Raw genomic sequence first — 13,740 nt, forward strand, 5'->3', positions numbered from 1 at the left:
CTTTACACTCTTCAGTAGAGGTGTACTGGTGCTACACCTATGAAGAGAGGAAAAATTCCAAAAAAAAGTTCCTAACTTTTAAAGACAAAGTTTGCAGTTATGCTGGGTGTGGCTTGTAGAACCTTCTCTGTGCATTCCCCCTTAAATGATAAGGAGACATTTAATTGGCAAGCAAGTGTAGGATTTTCAGAAGTTGAAATCTGCAAGAAAGTTGCTTCACATCAATTCCGCACTCTTCCTGACCTGGCAGAAGTGTCATGATTTGATGGTGAAGGTATATTCTTTTGTGGTTTGCAAAACACGCTGCCAAGAACAAAAAGTGTACATTCAGTAAACAAAATCTCTGCAATTTTTATAACAGTGATGTTATGTCATTAGGTATGCATGCACGGTCATGACCCAAAGCCTTTGATTTGAAGTTTCCTGTCATGTTCCAGCCATTGAGAGACAAACTTCAGTCCTGAGTATGCATTGAATATTGCAGTAAGTATCACAGTTTCGGTAAATAATTAATTCTAATTCAATTTACATTTACCAAATAGCTAACAAAAGCTTCCAGGGAGGTAGATCAATAAAACAAAAACATAATTAGGGCGACATGGTGGCTCAGTGGTTAGCACTGCTGCCTCACAGCACCGGGGACGAGGGTTCAATTCCTGTCTCGGGCAACTGTCTGTGTGGCGTTTGCACATTCTCTGCGTGAGTTTCCTCCCACAGTCCAAAGATGTGCAGGTTAGATGAATTGGCCATGATAAATTACCAGTAGTGTTAGGTGTAGGGGAATGGGTCTGTGTGGGTTGCTCTTCACAGGGTTGGTGTGGACTTGTTGGGCCGAAGGGCCTGTTTCCACACTGTAGGGAATCTTAGCTAATAATTGGGATTATTTTAGCATAAACTGGTTGGACTGAAGAGTCTGGTTAAGTGCTGTATGACTCTATGACTCCGTAATACTATACTTGGAAATGAACATATTGGTCCTCCATTTTGAAGTATACAAACTGGATGAAATATTCGCCAGTTTTACAATTATTTTGAAGAATTTAAAAAAAATTAACATCTATGTGGAACCATCTCAGTGTTATCTGTTAGTGACTCATTGAGGTCACTTTTATATATAGATTGATGCACAGTTAAATTATAGCTTATAGATGTGCGGGTGTTCTGCCCCCAGACAAATATATCATAAAAATAACATGCAGGTGTTATTTCCACTGTTGTCTTGAAAAGCTTTTATATGACAAATTAAATCAGAAATTGTTTATTTCACAGTCAGGAATCACTTGTCATAATGGGGATGGGGGCATAGTTATGGACTGGTGTATGACATTTATTAAATATCATTAAAAATGGTTCATGACCCAAAAGTGCACTTTCCAAAATAATTTCGAAATTTTCAATTACTGTATCATGTAGGAGCCATTATCCGATCAATCCTCTGTAGACTTCTTCACCACTAATGTAATGGGTCTGATGGTGATTCACAGGTCTGACGATGTGAAGCTGTCTTTTGTCCTGATGTAACCAGATCACAATAAAAAGGGGACTGTACAACTGGAACAAGGCTCTGTAAACTAGAAGAGCTGCTGTCTTAAACTGTGCTAGCAGCTTAAACAAACTGGTGTTACAAATGCTGAGACGAGACAAAATTTAGACATATACTGCTTTAGGTTTCTAAAATCAAAGGACTCTGGGAAAGATGATTGGAAAAAGGTAACAAATATAATTTGTCTGCTGTTCTGGCATGAATTTTTATTAAATTGTGTTGTGATTTCTTTATATCAAAATATTATCAGTTACTGAATTTATATTCCTACTTCTAAAACATACAAAAGTTCAAAAAGTGGCTTCATGACATATCACCAGTGATAACTATAGACCTTAATTTGTGGTCAAAGGGAATCTTAATGGTGTCTGCATATTTATGTTCAACTTGTTGAAAGTGAAAGCTAACAAAATTGCAGTAAAAGAAACAGACCTAACTGAACAGAGAAAGCAACAATGTGACTCTTTGTCAATTGAAGTGGATAAATTTGATGCCTGATCAGGCACAGAATAAAGAAAAGGTGAAAAAAAAGGTTGGGTGAATAGATTTTAAAGAAAAGGAAGAGTTTTAAATAAATAATTTAGACACTTTCAAGATCACTAACATCGAAACTTGAAGGAATAACGGAATAAGGATCTATATGTGGGAAAATTTTTTGGTGCCAAGGAGGCTGACTGATCATAATTAACAGTTACCACAAATTTAAAGATTACTTAGACTGGAATGGGCAAAATAAATTTCATTGGAATGTTGTGTTTGAATATATCCAGGCAAATTTAGCAACTTTACAACATTTGAACATTTCAATGGTGTGGCAGACTGCTTTTGTGCAAATCTAACAGGTAGAGTGACAAAGCTCATACAGTATTTCTTTTTTTGATTTTTTTTTCCATTCAGTCTCACACAATCATCACCTGAATTTCTTTTACTGTTTGTGTATAATTTATGGTGAGTGCCATTAGCTTTTGTGTTATGTTGGTGGTAGATTAGAGACGAATATGTTTTCATAGAACATTGAAATAAACCTAAAAACTAGTGGTGGTGTTCAATGCAAAATGATATCCTACTTCCAAATTTTTTGAAAGTTCCTAAAAGTAACTTTTAAATAGATCTTAATGTTTGAATTGTATACATTATTTAAAGCCAAATAAATAAATACTTCTGTACTTTAAAAGCTTCGGTATTATTTGTAAGATGGATGATAATAAAATCTATTGTATTGTTATACTGTGTAAAGGTTGCACACATATCTTTTTAATTTTGTTACAACCACCTTTAATTGATGATGATTAAGACTTGTGTAGATATACAATGCATGTAATTAACTTTGCAGTAATTGTAATACACTTAGAGTCGTAGAGTCATAGAGATGTACTTTTCCAAAATGTAGAACCTCGCATTTATCTAAATTAATCTCCATGTGCCACTCCTCAGCCCAATGACCCATCTGATCAAGATCCCGTTGTAATCTGAGGTTGTCTCAAAATTCGTTTCTTGTTTTTGTTTATAGATATTTTTATTAGAAATTTAACATTTTTACAAGTTTACAAAAATAAACAAAACTCTCAGATATAAACATTGATATACAATTAGCTCAAATATACAATAACCAAAATTTGACAAAAAAAGAAAAAAAAACAAAACAAAAAAAAACGAAAAGAAAAAAAACACAAACAAACAAAACTCAACTATCTACTAATCTAACCTACAACTAACCAGGGTGTATATTTAAGTCTCTTACATGCTCGGGATGTGTTAACATCAGATATGATAAAACCCGTATTCGTGCGGGATTCCTCCCCCGAGGGGCCGCGGACCAGCCAGGTCTGTAGTCTCAATTAAATAAAAGCCCTTGTTAGGATAGCCGAAATATCTGTATTTATGTAATTCAAAAAGGGCTGCCATATTTTATAAAATAATTCGGTCTTTCGGTGCACCATATTTGTAAGGAAGTCAAGGGGAATACATTCCATAATTAGTCTGTGCCAATTTGAAAGTCCAGGGGGGCCCTCCGCCACCCAGTTCATCAAAATATTTTTCCTTGCACAGAAAGAAAGAATAGAAAATAGTCTCTTCCCGTACGTGTCCAGGGAGGGAAAGTTCGAAAAGCCCAAGAGGAGAGATACGGGGTCCACTTTTATTTCCGTTCCTAAAATTTCTGTCAGGGTGCTTGCTACTTTAGTCCAATATCTACGGATCTTATGACAGGTCCATAAGCAATGTACAAGAGTGCCCACCTCTATTTTGCATTTAGGACACATTGGAGATGCTCCTGCCTTAAATTTTGCCAATCGAACCGGTGCTATATGGGCCCTATGAAGTATCTTCAGCTGGATAGCCTGGGTTCTGTTGCAAATAGTAATTCTTCTAGCATTTTCCCAGATATCATTCCACGTTTCTGTGGAGATTTCTAGTCCCAGATCCTGATCCCATGTTTTAAGCAGATTATCCATATCTTCCGATACTTCATCATGTAGCAAATGATAAATATTACTGACGGAAGATACCCCCACTGGTCGTAGGACACTACATTCTCTATCGGATTTATAAAGACTATCTAATAACGTAGTCTTCTTCTGTATAAAATCTCGAATTTGGAAGTATCGAAAGAGGTCTCCATTGGGTAATCCGAATTTCTGACGCAGCTGTCCGAAAGACATCAGGACCCCATCCTTAAATAAATCCCCGAGACATGAGATTCCCCTGGATCTCCAGAGTTTAAAAGTGGCATCTGTTAACCCCGGTTGGAATCCCCATGCTCCCACTATCGGTGCATAGGGGGATGTTTTATGTGAATTACCCTCATTTTGCCGCATTATATTCCAAGCCTTGATTGTATTCAGTATTATAGGGTTTTTACAGTGATCTGTAATGATTTTCCTCTTGTCTGAGAATAAAAGGTTAATAAGTGGGTATTTTACTTGAGAAGCCTCGATGTCCAACCAGATTGATTGTGGATCAGACAAGACCCAATCAGCTATATAACTTAATAGGGAACTTAATTGATATTTCCTAAAATCTGGGAAGTCCAATCCACCCCTTGCCTGTGGAAGCTGTAGCTTCTTCAGCTTAATAAGGGGCCGCCTATGGTTCCAGATAAAGGAACTCAGCCAGCCGTATAATTTACATAAAGCTGTCCTCGGCAGCATCACCGGAAGTATTCTCATAGGATATAGGAGATGGGGCAGGATATTCATTTTGATTAATGCTATTCTACCCAACCAGGAAATTGGCAGGTCTCCCCATCGCTGGAGGTCCTGCCTTATCCTTTCCAATAAATACACAAAATTAGCCTTATACAACTGACCAAATACTGGGGTAATAAAAATGCCTAAATATAAGAAACCCTCCAGGGACCAGCGAAAGGGAAAAAGGGAACCGTCCGCTAAGCGGGGTATCACAGCAAGGCCACCCATTGGCATAGCCTCCGATTTTGAAAAGTTAATTTTATAACCTGAGAATGCACTAAATGTATTAATAACTTGGATTAAGCGAGGTATGGACATCAAAGGGTTACTGAGGAATAGAAGAACATCATCTGCATAAAGGGTAATTTTATGTTTACCTGTACCAATCCTTGGGGCCACTATACTAGGATCAGCTCGTATAGCTTCTGCTAGTGGTTCAATTATTAGCGTGAATAACAATGGCGAGAGGGGACATCCCTGACGGCAGCCCCTACCCACACTGAAGCTATCCGAGCCTAATCCATTGGTAACCACAACTGCTTTGGGATCACTATACAATGTTGAGATCCATTTGGTAAACACCTGTCCAACACCAAACCTCTCCAATGTGTAAAACAAATATGACCATTCGACCCTATCAAATGCCTTTTCCGCGTCTAATGAAACCACTACTCCTGGTATCTTTCCCTGATGACAAGCTTGAATCATATTCAGAGCCCTTCTAACATTATTGGATGATCTACGGCCCTTAATAAACCCCGTCTGATCCTCCTTTATAATATGTGGCAGTATACTTTCTAATCTCAGTGCTAACGTTTTAGAGAGGATTTTAAAATCTACATTTAGCAAGGATATTGGTCTGTATGATGTACAATCTTCTGGGTCTTTTCCTTTTTTAAGGATAAGAGAGATATTTGCCTCTTTCAGCGAAGGCGGGAGACAGCCCTGACTATATGCATAGTTATACATATCCATAAGTGGACCAACCAGTATTTCTGTAAATTCTTTATAGAATTCAGCTTGAAAGCCATCTGGGCCCGGCGTCTTACCATTTTGAAGGTGCCTAATTGCATCAACTATTTCTTGGGGTGTAAGAGGAGCATTTAGGACCGATACTTGTTCCGGAGTTAGGTCTGGAAAAGTCAAATTTTTAAAAAATGACTGCATCCTCTTCGTCCTATCTTCACAATCCTGTGATTTATATAACTCAGAATAGAATTTTCTAAAGGTCGCATTAATCTTTTTATGATCATGAGTCAAAATACCCGTACTTTCCTTGATAGACATAATAGTCTGAGGGGCCTTTTTTTTCTTTGCAAGAAATGCTAAGTATCTACCCGGTTTGTCGCCATATTCATATAACCTTTGCTTTGCAAATAATATTTCCCTCTTAGCCGTTTGAGTAAGTGTAGTATTTAGAGCTGTCCTAAGAGCTGTAATCCTTTGCAATTTAATAATAGAGGGTCTATCAGTGTATGCTGTTTCAGCCGCTTTTAAGCGGGCTTCAAGCAGACGCTGTTGTTCTCCCTTTAATTTCTTCTGGGTCGCAGAGTAGGAGATGATCAAGCCTCGCGTGTAAGCTTTGATGGTCTCCCACATCATTGACGGGTTGCTAGCTGTACCTGAATTAATTTCTAAAAAAGTTTTAAATTCTTGCGAGAAGTACTTTACAAATTTACTATCTTTCATTAAGAAGGGGTCCATACGCCAATGCCGAGGGGGATGTCCCACTGTTCCTCGCCTTAGTTTCCATATATACAGCAGCGTGGTCAGAAATTGCTATATTACCTATTTTACAGGATGATATGGAATTTAAAAAAATTGAGGGGGCAAAAAACATATCAATTCTGGTGTGACATTTATGTGGATTAGAGTAGAAAGAAAAATCTCTACCCTGTGGATGAAGACATCTCCATACATCTACTAATCCTAATTCTTTGTTCAGATCCATCAATTGTCTAGATCTGGGAGATACCCCTGCAGTACTCTTGGGAATCCTGTCTATTTCCGGATCCATAATACAATTAAAGTCTCCCCCTATAATTATATGACGGGCATCAAAAGCCATCAATTTTGAAAAGGCTTCCGTTATAAATTTAAAGGGGTGTGCCGGGGGCAGTACAAATTTAAAATCCCATATTCCTCTCCATTTATGAGAGCTTTAATCAAGATATATCGTCCAGATTCGTCTTTTATCTGCTTTAGGATTTTGAAAGGGAAATTCTTCCGAACAAAAATAACAACTCCCCTGCTTTTTGAGCTAAAAGAAGAAAAAAAGGCCTGATCAAATCCGCCCTGTCGTAATTTCAAGTGTTCTTTGTCTGACAGGTGTGTCTCCTGTAGGAGAGCTATATCAACTCTTTCCTTCTTAAGATTTGATAATATTTTCTTTCTTTTAAGTGGCGAATTACTCCCCTTGACATTCCAGGTGCACCACTTAACCGATTGATCAACCATAATCCTCTGGGCCAATCCGAGACCCCTCGGGAGGGGGAACCCTATCCAGAACATCCCGAGCATGGAACATGTAAAATTTACAAAAATAAACCCTCTTTAATACACCCACAACAATACAGTAAAAAACTATTTCTAAATAAAAAAAATATAAAACGTATCTAAGTGGAGACTTTCCCCCTTGTTCCCAGGGGGCATCACTTCCTCTCCAAAAATCCCTCATATCCTCTCCCAACCGATGCCCCACCCTTGACCCAGGCACTCCTCAATCAAATGAGGAAAATTCAAATATAATACAAAGCTAGAGTTAACAGTGAGCACCCCACCCCCACCCCTACCAACACCTGGGTATATTTGGTAATGTTAATACCATATATAAACATATAACTATAAAATTACCAGTTCAACAAATAATAATTAAATATGATAATACAAAATAACGAAGGGAAAAACAACCCCGCTCCTAAAGACAGAGGTAAAATCGAATAAGGTAACCACCTCCCCCCACCAACATTAACCAAATCCCCCAGCTTATATATACATATATATACATACACATACATATATATATATATATATATATATACATACACACACACATATACATACACCTCTCATATATACATAAAATAATAACAGAAAACAACTCCGGGGGGGGGGGGGGAGAAAATCAAATCCCTCTCCCCACCCGCCATAATAATATTAAGCAATAAGGTAAGAAAAAAAAAGGGAGGGGATATAAACCAAAACGGGGGGGGGGGGGGAAGGCAGACCAACATCCATTATGTCCTACAGTTTATCTAAGAGAGTCCAAGAATTCCTTAGCCTTTTCTGGTGATCCAAAGTTATATACAGATCCTTCATGGTTAAAGCGTAACATCGCTGGGTAGCGTAAGGAGTACTGTACATTTAAGTCCCTTAAACGCTTCTTCGCCTCGTCGAATGCCTTCCTCTTTCGAACCAGAGCCGGGGAAAAGTCCTGAAATAGCATGATCTTGGATCCTTTGTAGATCATAGCTTGGGGGTCTTTTCCGAGATTTCTAGAGGCTTCTAGGAGTATCTGCCTCTCCCTTAGCTCTGCAGCCGGAACAGGACCGGGCGCGGGCGCTGGTTCGAGCCGGGCCCGCGTATTGCTACCCGGTAGGCCCATTCCACCCTTACCTGGCCTGATCCAGCTTGCAGATTTAAAAGTTGTGGCAGCCACTGCTCCAGGAATGCTGTAAGCTGGCCTTCCTCTTCCCGTTCGGGAAGGCCCAGCAAACAAATATTTTTTCGACGGCCTCGATTATCGAGGTCGTCAATATGATTTTCCAAGGTCCGGACTCGCTGCTCGAGAGTCCGGACCTGATCCACGGCCGATTGAGCGGTTGTCTCGGAGGTCGCGGCCTTTAGCTCCGCCCCTCCGACTCGGCGTTGAATTTCTTCAATTTCACGGTCGTGCTTCTTCAGCGCGGCCGACAGCGACTCCCAACGGTTCCTGGATTCGACGATAAAGGCATCGATCTTCGAGTCCAGCTTGGAAAGCATTTCTGCAAGGCTTGCTACTGTAGGTAAGTCCCCCGGGGCGGCTGTGGACGCCTCTGCTGCAGCTGGAGAGTGTGGGGGAGGGGTTCCTGCTTGCTGAGAGCTGCGGGCTCCCTTCCCTTTAGTCATTTTAACTTAGGATAAAGTTGCTTAAATATAATATTGCACAGCTAATTGAGTTACTAAACTATTAAAAATGATTTATAAATGATTTGGTGAGCTTGGTAGGGGGTAGGTGACCCACTGTGCCCAAGTCTTGGGAGGAGCACTATAGACTCAGTCTTACTGGGTCGCCGCAATCTTGGATCCCCCCGTTTCTTGTTTTAAAGTTTATCATAATGCAAATGGAATAGTTTCACAGAGGTTCTTTCTGAATTTGCATGTTGGGTGGGAAGCCTCCTTTGTTGAAAATCATAAATATCACACAGTTTTCTGATACTTTAATATCATTCTGAAAATAATGTAAAGCACAAATCCTAATTATTGATACATTTTTGGCAGCTGAGATTCCTCACCAGAATGCAAAGTTGAAAAACTACCCTAACATTTTCACTATTTAAGTTTGACAATCCAAGGTAAAAGGCTAGAATCCACAATGCAGGACACCAAAAATGCTAAAAAGAATAGGAGACAAAGATAATTATGAAGTGGGGAAGCAGAGTCTTTGTGAACCTCGTGCCAAGTTAGTAATTTAGTGCAGGTGGAATCTCTCCTATAAGTATTTCCACTGCCATAATATAGATTAACAGTTAGAAATGGACTTAAAACTTAAAAACTGACAAAGGAAATTGCAAGTTAACAACAACTCCTAGTTAATGGAAGCTACTTGGCAGTGGCAGTTAATTGTCAATTTCAAAGAGTTTCAAGTCATACATGCTCAGACAAAAAAACATTTTTTAGCTCTATCCTAAATTTTAGGGCAGTGGCTTCTAGTTTTGGATGCATACACATGATGTACTATGAATTTGTTGACTTTGAATGCAACTTGCATTCAGATCAAAACATTTAATTTTGTCTCTCTGTTACCTTGGTCATTTCTAGTATGGATTTTTGGTGCATTCTTAAGATGCTTTCTTTCTTTATTCCTTCATTTTCCATATTATTTTGCGCTGCCGTCTCAATCTTACCTCTTGATTTGTTACATTTACCAAAGCTGCTACTAAAGATTCTACTGCTTAGTTTAGAGTCTTACTTCCATTAGAGATGTGTAGCACACTGGAACATCAATTCCAACACAGTTCAGGTGTAGACTATTCAGCCAATAGAGATTCCACTATTTCCTGTTACTGGGACTAACACCCCATGCACAGGAACTTACTTTTCCGCTACATCAGTCATTTACCGCACAATCATTTCTGTAATGTTATTCACATCATGTCAATTTGTGATGGTTCAGCTTGTACCTCAAAGAGTATCAATTGTGAGATTCTGCCTTTTAGTTTAGTGCCTGACTTGTCATACTCCCTCAACAGATGAGGGAGCAGTGCTCCGAAAACTAGTGCTTCCAACTAAAACTGTTGGACTATAACCTAGTATCATTTTTAATTTTGAACTCTCTCAGCAGAAACTCTTTCATTGTTCTACCATGCTTTTGGTATCAAACATGGACCACAATCACTCGATTCTCCCCCTCCATTCCAAGTTCTTCTCAAATCTACAGCAGAATTCTAGACCTGGGCAGACAACATTGCTATTAGATCTGTGTTCTTTGCTCCAAAGAAATGTCAATATCTCTCAGTATACTGTTCCCTACTACCACTACATTCCTTGAATGGCTACCTGTACTACATTGCAATGGTCAATTAGCTTATCCACCCTATAGACCTCATCCTCAGCCAATCAAACTGGAGAAACAACAAGCCTGTTGGACAATTGCAAAGATTGAGATTGTGACACTCCTGATACTTGGGTCCCCTTAGCTGCCTCAGTCACAGTTACACTGTCCTGTTCTTGAACGTTGATCGAATCAGAAGATATTATTCAAAGAGCTGCGACTTTTATCTGGAATAAAGTATCCAGTAACTTTCCCTCTCTCGAGTATGCCATGGCTTCTGAAGCTCAGCTTCTGACTCAATAGCTCTGAGATAAATTTTCTACAGCCACAACCATTTTTACACTGGATCATGCTGGTATCCAGAAGCTTGCACATTCTGCATGTGCAGCCTGTGCTGCTAGTAATTCCAAATTAATGAACCTTATACCTCCCATAAGGTTTAGCACTGCATGTAATCATTACAATACTAGTAAAAACATGTACCTTCTAATAACTGTAGACGCTTAAGTTTTTTTTCTTACAATATGACTTCTTAGTTCCTTTCTGCTAGAGTTTTCTAAATAAGATAAGGGAGCAAAATACTCACCACCCAGATACTTATCAGTTTCCCTGTGACGTAGTTTTTAAATTTGTCTGTGACTGTTCCTGGAAGGTTTCACAAAGCTGGATGCCCTCTATTTCTCTGTCACCACTTGTGAGGCTTTATAACTCCAATGTACCTGGAGGCTGTCAAAGATAGATATAGAAAAGAGCACTTTCCTCTCCTAACTCCCTTACTCATAAATTCCTTGCAGATCTGCACTCTGCTCCACTTCACCTGTCTTTATATTGCTGAGATGAAAATGAATCTACTGTCTGGAATTTATAAAACCTGTTTAGGCCAGTTAGTTAGTCAACTAGTTTCGGCTGTTGTCCAGTAAAAACTTGATTATCCCTCCCCAAGCCTGGGAAAGACTTAAAATTTACATTTCCTAAATAAGCATTAGTTATTGTGGTTCTGTTCGCCGAGCTGGAAATTTTTGTTGCAAACATTTCGTCCCCTGTCTAGGTGACATCCTCAGTGCTTGGGAGCCTCCTGTGAAGCGCTTTTGTGGTGTTTCCTCCGGCATTTATAGTGGCCTGTCCCTGCCACTTCCGGTTGTCAGTTTCAGCTGTCCGCTGTAGTGGCCGGTATATTGGGTCCAGGTCGATGTGTTTGTTGATAGAGTTTGTGGATGAGTGCCATGCTTCTAGGAATTCCCTGGCTGTTCTTTGTTTGGCTTGCCCTATAATGGTAGTGTTGTCCCAGTCGAATTCATGTTGCTTGTCGTCTGCGTGTGTGGCTACTAAGGATAGCTGGTCGTGGCGTTTCGTGGCTAGTTGATGTTCATGGATGCGGATCGTTAGCTGTCTTCCTGTTTGTCCTATGTAGTGTTTTGTGCAGTTCTTGCATGGGATTTTGTACACTACATTAGTTTTGCTCATGCTGGGTATCGGGTCCTTCGTTCTGGTGAGTTGTTGTCTGAGGGTGGCTGTTGGTTTGTGTGCTGTTATAAGTCCTAGTGGTCACAGTAGTCTGGCTGTCAGTTCTGAAATGCTCCTGATGTATGGTAGTGTGACTAGTCCTTTGGGTTGCGGCATGTCCTCATTCCGTTGTCTTTCTCTTAGGCATCTGTTGATGAAATTGCACGGGTATCCGTTTTTGGCGAATACATTGTACAGGTGTTCCTCTTCCTCTTTTTGCAGTTCTGGTGTGCTGCAGTGTGTTGTGGCCCTTTTGAATAGTGTCTTGATGCAACTTCGTTTGTGTGTGTTGGGGTGGTTGCTTTCATAGTTCAGGACTTGGTCTGTGTGAGTGGCTTTCCTGTATACCTTTGTGGTGAATTCTCCGTTCGGTGTTCTCTGTACCATCACGTCTAGGAATGGGAGTTGGTTATCCTTTTCTTCTTCTCTCGTGAATCGGATTCCTGTTAGTGTGGCGTTGATGATCCGGTGTGTTTTCTCTATTTCTGTGTTTTTAATGATTACAAAGGTGTCATCTACATATCTGACCCAGAGTTTGGGTTGAATTTGTGGTAAGACTGTTTGTTCTAACCTTTGCATTACCGCTTCTGCTATGAGTCCAGAGATCAGTGAGCCCATGGGTGTTCCGTTGATTTGTTCGTATATCTGGTTGTTGAATGTGAAGTGTGTTGTGAGGCACAAGTCCAGTAGTTTAAATATGCCGTCTTTGTTGATAGGTTCAACGTCCTGTTGTCTGTTCTGTATGTCCAGCAGGTTGGCTATTGTTTCTCTGGCTAGGGTTTTGTCAATAGAGGTGAACAGTGCTGTTACGTCGAATGAGACCATAGTTTCTTCCTTGTCTATGTGTATATTCCTGATGATGTCCAAGAATTCCTGTGTTGATTGTATAGATTATCTGGATCCGCTGATCAGGTGTTTCAGTTTCTGCTGTAGTTCTTTGGCCAGTTTGTGTGATGGTGTCCCTGGTAGTGATACTGTTGCCTGAAAGCAACAACACCCCCAAATTCTATGGACTACCTAAAGTGCACAAACCAGACGTCCCACTCAGACCCATTGTATCACTACCAGGGACACCATCACACAAACTGGCCAAAGAACTGCAGCAGAAACTGAAACACCTGATCAGCGGATCCAGACAATCTATACAATCAACACAGGAATTCTTGGACATTATCAGAAATATACACATAGACAAGGAAGAAACTATGGTCTCATTCGACGTAATGGCACTGTTCACCTCTATTGACAAAACCCGAGCCAGAGAAACAATAGCCAACCTGCTGGACATACAGAACAGACAACAGGACGTTGAACCTATCAACAAAGACGGCATACTTAAACTACTGGACTTGTGCCTCACAACACACTTCACATTCAACAACCAGATATACGAACAAATCAACGGAACACCCATGGGCTCACCGATCTCTGGACTCATAGCAGAAGCAGTAATGCAAAGGTTAGAACAGACAGTCTTACCGCAAATTCAACCCAAACTCTGGGTCAGATATGTTGATGACACCTTTGTAATAATTAAAAACATAGAAATAGAGAAAACACACCGGATCATCAACGCCACACTAACAGGAATCCGATTCACAAGAGAAGAAAAAGGTTAACCAACTCCCATTCCTAGACGTGATGGCACAGAGAACACCGAACGGAGAATTCACCACAAAGGTATACAGGAAAGCCACTCACACAGACCAAGTCCTGAACTATGAAAGCAACCTCCCCAACACACACAAACGAAG

This window comes from Chiloscyllium plagiosum, unplaced genomic scaffold (genome assembly GCF_037043375.1).
Source record: "Chiloscyllium plagiosum isolate Xiang-an unplaced genomic scaffold, Cpla_swu_hap1 HiC_scaffold_2, whole genome shotgun sequence".
Taxonomy (NCBI): domain Eukaryota; kingdom Metazoa; phylum Chordata; class Chondrichthyes; order Orectolobiformes; family Hemiscylliidae; genus Chiloscyllium; species Chiloscyllium plagiosum.